Source organism: Cervus canadensis, chromosome 23, assembly GCF_019320065.1.
Source record: "Cervus canadensis isolate Bull #8, Minnesota chromosome 23, ASM1932006v1, whole genome shotgun sequence".
Taxonomy (NCBI): Eukaryota; Metazoa; Chordata; class Mammalia; order Artiodactyla; family Cervidae; genus Cervus; species Cervus canadensis.
Window position 1 is genome coordinate 24,695,798 of NC_057408.1, and position 9,412 is coordinate 24,705,209.

General features: G+C 36.5%; 1 protein-coding gene across 3 annotated transcripts in view; it reads right to left on the reverse strand.

The window, feature by feature from the left end:
* The window catches only part of CCDC102B (coiled-coil domain containing 102B), a 268,433-nt gene extending 259,634 nt beyond the window's left edge, over positions 1-8,799 (reverse strand). For 2 of the 3 annotated variants that reach the window (XM_043444143.1, XM_043444142.1), the window contains exons 1-2: positions 8,700-8,785; positions 6,348-6,491 (exon numbers count right to left, since the gene is read on the reverse strand). The gene's annotated coding sequence lies outside the window, so the exon portion shown is untranslated. Of the gene's footprint in view, positions 1-6,347; positions 6,492-8,699 lie in introns of all 3 variants that reach the window. The other variant, XM_043444140.1, reaches the window with a different exon arrangement.
* Between the last annotated feature and the right edge of the window lie 613 nt (positions 8,800-9,412).

The following is a 9,412-nucleotide window of genomic DNA, read 5'->3' on the forward strand; positions in this document are numbered from 1 at the left end:
ATAAAAATATTATCAGTCATACATTTTGTTCTAATTCTTTAAATTTTAATTAGTATAAAACAAGTAATCAGTTTTCAGATATATCACTGGGGGGAAAAAAACCTTAGCCTCAAAAAACAGGTATGGTGGTTGTATAATACTTAAGCTACTCTTATAATAATATATCCAAAATCTTGATTTCACTGAGAACATTTCATTTGTAAGGTTCTATAATCTTAAGATGGGCTTACGCAGTGGTTCAGTGATAAAGAAATCACCTGCAAGGTAGGAGAAGCAAGAGATGTGAATTTGCTCTCTGGGTTGGGAAGATCTTCTGGAGGAGGAAATGGCAACCCACTCCAGTATTATTGCCTGGAGAATCCCATGGACAGAGGACCCTGGCAGGATACAGCCCATAGGGTCCCAAAAAGTGGGATATAAGTGAGGATGCACGCGTGTAATCTTAAGAAAGAAAAGACATGAACAATTTAAAGATATAAATATTAGATTTTTATTTGAAGATCAGTTACTCTCTGAGATTGTGTAACTTCTTCCCTGGCTACACTTTCTCCATTTTAGCCAAAATGTATTAGTGATTTGTTTAGACATAGAGTCTCTCAACTTCTCCAATTATCTTTCTAAGGGCTGATAATTCTTTTTTTTTTCTTTTTTTTTGGTCCTTTGGCATAAAAACAGATAACACTAAAGAAAGAAACAATTTAACCATGAAACAGATCTTAGCACAATTGCTAATTGATCCAGAATCAGTTTTCATGTGTTTATTTTATTGTATGCTTAGTTCTCTTATTTCCTTAGTAAAGGCAAGTAAGGAATTAGATTTAAAATGTCAAAATAACAGGAAGTTAATAGCCAGTGTTTATATTTCTCAAAAGATCTGGCATTCCAGCCAGATCTTCTATTTCTAAAATAGAAAACGTAAGACACATACAAGGAAAACTGCAAAGAGCTGAAACCAGATTAAACTCAGACTTTTTTTTAAACTTGCTTTGTTTATATTTACATTTCAATCATATAAAATTTTTTTCTTCAACTCTTTCCCAGGTAATCCTGATGATGCCACAATTTTAAATCTTCCTCAAAAACTCTATATTTACTTTTTTCCCTCTCTGCTATCCCAGATTTTTATCTTTTGCTTAATTTAATAAAAAGAAGGGGAAAAAAAGCTAAGAAATGTGTGGATTCCTAGAAACTGTGTTTCATCATTTTTATCATTTCCTGCTCTTCACATCAATTAGGTTTTCTTAAATTGTGGCAAGGAAAGAACATACTGGCACCAGTGATTTCCACAGGTCACCATATGTCACATACTTCTCAGCATCACAAAAATATAGCTATGGAACAACATCAGAATGGTATAGTGAAACCCAGAGAATACTGGGTTCAGAATCAGAAAACCTAAGGTAAACCTGGTCCTTAAGAAGGTCACCCAAAGACACATCTTCATTTATTTACAATACAGACATAAATATAATGCCTAAATATGACCTATGGTTGCTATGGGAACACTTTGTTTATACTTTGGGGTCTGCACTGTCCAACATGGCAGTCATTGGCCAGACAGAGCTGATGAACCCTTGAAATGAGGCTCATCTGAACTGTGTGTGTAAATTAGGCACAGCATAGAAAATTAAAATGTAAAATATCTCGTTCAAAAATTTATATTGATTATATTTTAGAATAATATTTTAACATATGAGTTACAGAATTTTCCACATTTAGCAAATTGGGGCTTTCCTGGTGGCTCTGTCCATGATGTCAGAAATACAGGTTTGATCCCTGAGTCTGGAAGATCCCCTCAAGAAGGAAATCGCTATCCACTCCAGTGTTCATGTCTGTAGAATTCCACAGACAGAGTAGCCTGGTAGTCTGAAGTCCATGCAGTCTCAAAGAGTTGGACACGACTAAACAACTAACAAATTCACTTTCATTGAGTTAAGTAAACTATACTATTAAATTACTTCCATGTTTATTTTCTGACTTTTTAATGTAACTTTAAATTATATATGTTGCTTGAATGATATTCCAATTAGACAGTTCTACTCTAAAATATCTAAAAAAAAAAAACTAAGGGGTTTCTTTTCCATAGAGAATTGTACAGGAGTAGAAAATTACAATTTTTCTTTAAATTAAAAAAAAATACTTTCTGTGCCTTTTGGCAATATTTTTCTATCTTACAGAGGTTTTCAACCTATACTTCAAGTTGACGTGATTAATAACAATGGTATTTACAAATATATGCTTAGAAACTGCACTCTATCAATAGTGGGAATACAGATGAAAGAACTAAAGCCTGTTGTTGTTCAGTCGCTCATTCATGTTGACTCTTTGTGACCCCATGGACAGCACACCAGGCCTCCCTGTCCATCACCAGCTCCCGGAGCTTGCTCAAACTCATGTCCATCGAGTCAGTGATGCCATCAAACCATCTCATCCTCTGTCGTCCCCTTCACCTCCTGCCTTCCATCTTCCATCAGGGTCTTTTCCAAAGAGTCAGTTCTTTGCATCAGGTGGTCAAATTTGGAGCTTTAGCTTCAACAATATGCAAGCCTCGATCTCTACAAAGACAATGACTTCCACATTGCTAAATCTAATTAACATTTAATTCCAGGTTTGAAATTCCTATCTTACTTGACCAATTAGTAGCATTTGTATAACTGGCCATTCCAACTTTCCAGATCACTCATTTCCTTGGCTTCTAGAAAACCCGTTTCTCATGGTTTTCTACCTTACTGATGTTATGTGCTCAGTCATGCCTAACTCAGTGGCCCCGTGGACTATAGCCCACAAAGCTCCTCTGACCATGGGGTTTTTCAGGCAAGAATACTGGAGTGGGTTGTCATTTCCTCCTCCAGGGGACCTTCCCGACCCAGGGATCGAACCCACTCCCCTGCATTGGCAGGTAGATTCATTACCATTGAGTCACCTGGGAAGCCCCACCTTGCTGATTGCTGCTTCTTATTCCACTTTAGTGAGTCTGTCCCATCGCAGACCCCTGAGGTGCAAGTGCTCTAGTGTTGAGCCTTCGAACGCTTTCCTCTTCCCCAGTGGGAAGCTGAATGCATCCAGTCCTTTGCCTTCAAATCCACCTACTTCCTGATGTGTACCATGATTATTTCTCCATCCTGAGATCTTCTTTTAGCTCTTGATTCATGTATCCAGCTGACAACATCAGTATTTCAATATTTAATTGGCATCTCAAATTTCACGCATCCAAAAACAAATTCTTAAACACCACCCTCTAATCTAAACTACTCTTCCTCCTGGCCTCCCTCCGTCAACAAACATTTTATTATTCCACCTTCTTGGATCAAGCCAAGAGATCATCTCTGATTCCTCTTTTTTTCACACTGCACATGTAAGAGAGTGGTCCTGCTTATGGCTCCCTGAATACTGGAGTCTTTCCCATCAAGCTGTGCTAATAGGTCAAATTTATTGTAGTCCCACATCCAAGCTTCCCTTGTGGCTCAGACGGTAAAGTCTGCCTGCAATGCAGGAGACCTGGGTTTGATCCCTGGGTTGGGAAGATCCCCTGGAAAAGGAAATGGCAACCCACTCCAGTATTCTTGCCTGGAAAATCTCATGAAGAGAGGAGCCTGGAGGGCTACAGTCCATGGCGTCACAAAGAGTCGGACATGACTAAGTAACTTCACTTTCACTTTGATCCAAGGTTCAGAAGCCGGTAAGTAGATTCATACAATGTCAGCATCCTTAGATCCATTTATTAAGTCATAGTGGCCACAATCGGTGTTTTCAGTCCTCACAATCGTCGGTTTTATGACTTAGTCTTTGTTGTTGTAAAAAGAACAGAGAAGCCCGGGCAGCATCTGAGAATGAGGTGAGAGCAGCTCTACGCTGTCTGGTTTGGGCCCGACTCAGTTCTGCTGTTAGGTTAACCTCCGGGAGATCCTGAACTAAGGATGAAATGAAGGGTGGTCCAGTGGCTAAGAGTCTATCTTGCAATGCAGGAGACACTTCGCCCCTGGTCGGGGGAAGACCCCACAGAGCAACTGAGCGCATGCGCCACGTCTACTGAGCCAACTCGCTAGAGCTGTGTCCTGCAACGAGGGGCCCACACACTGCAGCTAGACAGCAGCCGCCGCCTGCCGCAACTAGACAAAGTCTATGAAGACCCAGTGCAGCCAAAAATAAATAAAGTTTTTTAAAAATTAAAAAAAAAAAAAAGATGGAATGAAGCACACCTGAATCTTTGCACAACGCCTGCAATTACTCGAGCTTCTACCTAGGAAAAGCTTACAAACAGAATCTTCCAGAACTATGTAAAACCCCAACCCCCGTCTTTGTTACAAAGGGTTACTATCCCCTGAGCACTTACAATATGTGAGTTATGTTTTTACCTCGTTCAGATGATGAGCAAACAGAAGAAAGCAATCTATGAATATACACTGAATAATAAGGCCATTAGATCTTTGGCAGCCGTCATAAATTCAACTTTTGACATAATGCCTTCATAATCCTAAATTCACTAAGGGAGGAAATGAAAGACTCTGTGAAAAACCCTCAGAACTATTTCCATAAAAACTAAAGTTGTTTCAGGCTCCTCTTCATTGAAATATTGTCACTTTACCTCCTGTTACATTTCTAAATGGTTCCTGCATCTTAGAAACATATGTTCATGAGTCAGTGGCTGAAAGACTCACTTCTGGTTTTTTTTTGAAACTTTAATTCTACAAATTAAAAGCAAGCATTGGGATAAAATACCATTTGTAAGTTCTGCAATGAGCATATTTTTCCTACCCAATACTAAGGATATCTCTGTCTTCACATACCAAAAAAATGCTTCTATCAGAATTTTAATTTCAAATATCTTTATATCTTTGTTACACCTAACAGCAATTCTTGGCAAATGCCATTGACTATAAATCACCCAGGTAATATTTACACATACAGAAAGATGAATAATCCTCTGCAAAGCTATGATTTCAGTGAAATGGCCATGAGCCCAACCCATCTTCTCTTTGATGGTCTGATTTTCTCCAATAAAATACCTATTTAATTTTTTTTTTTAATAACCAAATTCTCAATTTACAGTTGATCACAGATGACCATATATAATCAGTGAGGCCACAAAGGAGGGGGCTATACAAAATCCCCTCTTTGGGAAATAGTCTTGGAAGTCAGCCTAGATCTAGTTACTTAATTAAATTAAATAATTATAATATCATAAAGCCAGTGACCAAAGCATTTGAAATGACAAATTATTTTAACAATGAAAAGTTTAAAAGGATGAATCTTTACATTTCAACTATCTTTCTCTCTCTGGATGCTTGGCAAAAGATATTACTTCAATAAAGCCTACTTAAGTGATAGCAAGTTTCTAAAATAGTACATTTCTAAAATGATATCATAGAAATTATAGATATATATTCAAAACTCATTATTATAACATAAGGAACTTTTATAATTTTATTTCATTAAAAATACCAAAGAATAGAAAAGAAAAAAATAAATGCTATTGAAGAGACTAGTTCTATGCTCTTTAGAGGAAAAGCAAAATAATACATTTAAGGTTTGGCTACTTAAAGGGGAAAGTGTTGTTAATAAGTTCTATTCTTTTTACTACCTATACACTGTTCTCAACATAATCTATTAGCAGCATGAATTTTATATATGCTCTTCACCCACTGAAATAAGACTTATAGGATAATTTTCTTTAGTAATAATTGTGTCTCCATAATTTTAGGAAGATGTGGTCCCTAGGCATTCATTCATAGCACTCATCAAGAAAAAAAAAAAAGGAATGGCAGTGTGTTCCCAATGTCATTTCATTTCCAGTCACTTCATTTATTTCATTTGTGAATAAGTAATATTAGATGAAAATCAGAGATGAAATTTCCTTTGAGAAATCAAAATATATCTTGAGTATGAATACAACATTCAAGAAAATAACAGAGAAAATCAAAAGAGCTGAATACAAGAACAGCCAACTTAAATGTAAAGACTGCTTATTTTCTTCTTTCTATTCCAAAGGCAAGAGCGGGTCACCTGAGGGGGCTCTGATTGGCTTGGTCTACAGTTGCTGGAATTGATCTGCCTGTGGTCTCACCACCCGCTCTCGGGGTTCACTTACCCCAAAGCCTACTCCCAACCATCTCGCTAACTCCTGCCAGATTCACATTCCTAAAATACCAATGCAGCAGAGTGGAAGGGCTCTGGAGCCAGAAAGACATTGTTTGGAATCCTGCTTCACTTACTATATCTGTGGCTTTAAAGAAATCATCTAACATTTTTGAACATCAGATTCCTTCATGTATAACATGAAGATACTGTGTAAAATGAAGCTCATTTGATTGCATAGCTGTCAAAATTGCAGATATGTATGTAATTACCTTGCACACAGAAGAATACTTATATGTTGAAAGTATTCCAACGATGAAGAAGAAGCTGATGGTTAAGAAGAATAAGATGATGAAGAAGGAAGAAGAGGATGAGTAGAAGAAATTTGTATCTTCAGAAATTTGTAATGGCCATCTCTGTACAATATATAAGGACAAAATTAATGTGTGAGTTGTAAGATGCTCCATAGCTCTGTCCTGCTGCTTCTATTGAGCACAATGTCTACTACTCAAGAGGTGTATTTTTTTTCTGCTCCAGTGAGATGGGTTACTCGTCCCTAGCCTACCTGGCTCTATATTAATTTTTGCCTCAAAACCCTTTGCTCCAACCACTTCTACATCGTAGGAGAGTCTTTTGGGTTTTTAGCAACTATTCCAGTTCCACTGATTTTTTTCTTTTTTAGATTATGAAAGTGTGATAGCAGATTTACAGGAGACTTGGAAAATACAGAACAAAGTTACATGTAGTTCCACTATATATTACAATAAGTTGTTTAAGTAGATAAGATTTTTAATTGGAGTTTCAGCATCAAATGCTCAAAAATTAACAGAAAGAAAAGTAGACAGAAAAATAGAAGGATACAGTAGACCTGAAAAGTACTCTGAACCAATTCAATGTAATTAAGGTTTATACAATTTTCACAAAACACTAGGATACAAATTCTATTCAAGTTCCCATAGACTATAAACTAGGAGACACTGGAACATATCCAGGGAGACAAAACAAGGTGCAAAAATTCCATGGTTTAAAGGTATTAAAATCCTACATAGTCTATTCTCTTATCACTGTGGAAATTCCACTGATTTTTTAAACCTCAGCTCAGGCATCCAGACTTTTCTTTCAAGGTGTCTCTAAAATCTTGCTAAAAGAGGGGATTCAGAAGGTTTTGGCTTTATGGCAGAATTCAACTGATCTTGTAATACAAGTAGAGGAGAGATGATGTTTCTCCAAATAGAAGTGGCCTGAGATCATTTTCAGTTGTAAAGAATTACTGCCATTATGAGTATAGCTCTAATAACTAGATGAAACCCTCATAAATTTCAAGGCTACACCCATAGTGAAGCACCATGAGCTATGTCCCCTTGTCAAGCAAATACTGAATCCAATGAAAACACATGAAAGCCTCAAAAGAGACCCCACTGAATGATGTTATCTCCAAGGAAACTACTTTTTAAAGTTTTGGGGGGGAATGCAATTCATATAAAACATTTTTCCAAATACTCAAATACACATTGATATTTTAAATCAATATTGAAAAATTAAACAAAACTTATACAACTGTTGTATCACTAGTTTTTCAAGATTCCTTTCTAATCTAATGCTTCTGTAAAACTATGGAGAAAAGTCAGAATTAGAAACTAATTTATATGTGAGGATATTTGACAATAAAATGATTAACAACAAAATATTTAATCAAAAGTTGTAACAATACTCTATCCCACAAAAATATTAGCAAAAATGTATTCAGATGATTGTAGAAAATAGGAAAACTAGTTCTTCTCTAAGCAAGAATATCAAGAAACATCACTGTGCATTTCAAAGCTGTGTTACACATTTATATTTTTTAAAAGAATATCTCCTTTTTATTTCTATTTAACAGCTTTGCCCACTCAACCTTCATTTCATAATTTATCTTTGCAGAAAACATAAGCAAATACTTCCCAGAGGCTATATTTTCTTCAGTTCTGTAATGACTTTCTCTAAATATCCATTTCCTTTTATTTTATACAGGATTGTATTATTTTATGTCTCTTCTCCTCCACACTACCCAGGTAACTTACATAGAGAAATCAATATTAGTGCTAAGTTTAAAGTATACTTTTCTGCTAAGAGTGACAGGAATTCAGCACAAGGACCAGCAAAATGAAAATAATTCTAAATGCATGAGGCATGCGTAGGAGGATTTGCATAGCAATTCTACTTTATTTTTACTCTAAGAATATAAACTACTTCAAACACATTGGCTAACTCATATTCATTTGGAACTACAAGACAAGGTCTTATTATCAACATATTATCTTACTGTCTAAATTTAGAGTTGAAAAATCTTACCTGAGATTTGTTAGTGTACAGTTATTCTTTTTTTTTTTTTTTTTACAAAACGAAATGTATCACAAGCTGCCAGGAGAAATAATACCAGTGTGGGAAATATAAGAGGGAGGGAAGAAATCACATCTACTTTAAGAAGAAACGTCCATTCCCTCTGTTTCCCAGACCTACGGTAGTTTTGTTTTGAATCTTATAAGCAACTGTCTTTTTCTTTGCTCTGAGAACAACACAGGTTCTGCCCCAGCAGGAAAATATAAAAATTAAATAAAAAGCCACAAGGTTATTAAGCATCTTACCCTCTGGGCTGGCTGGGCTGCTCCGGCGGCTCAGTGTTACAGACACATGTGTAAACAGGAGAATTCCCTGCATCCTTTTCTCATCTGTATAGCTCTGGGGTCTAGGCCAACAGGATTATTTCCAGCATTAAGGCCACTCCGCACTAACTCGAAGAAGATTCTCATTGGTTGTGAAGTTTTATCAAAACCAATACCACAACACCCTCCGTGGATCACAAATGAGCGATCCAAAAGGAAATCGTTTTATTGTTCCCTAACTCAGCACCGTAATCCAATGCTTATACACAACCTATTTGAAATTTTACTGTGTATAATAAAGGGAGAAACACTCACCCCTTCATCATCCACCAGTGTATTTAATGTTTAATAGCAATTTGCATAACTTGCAGCAGTAACAGAAAAATTGGCAAAGCAAAAAGAATCTATCTGCAAAAGATTTAAAGAAAGATTATAATGCAGATGACAGGAACAATAGGAAGCATCATTGGTTCAATCTGATCTTTATTAGACTGTGCCTCAAAAGAAAAAAGAATATGTAATAAACTATTTGGGTATAGAAATCAAGATACAGCTGTATGTCAGAACCTTTGATTTCAGTCGTGTAGGCAAGAACTGTAAGCTGCAGTCTCCTGGCCCCCCAAAGAGAGCTCTCTGACCCTTGCCCTGGGGGAAAAAAAAAAACAAATGGAATGACCTTCCAGCAACATGATGCA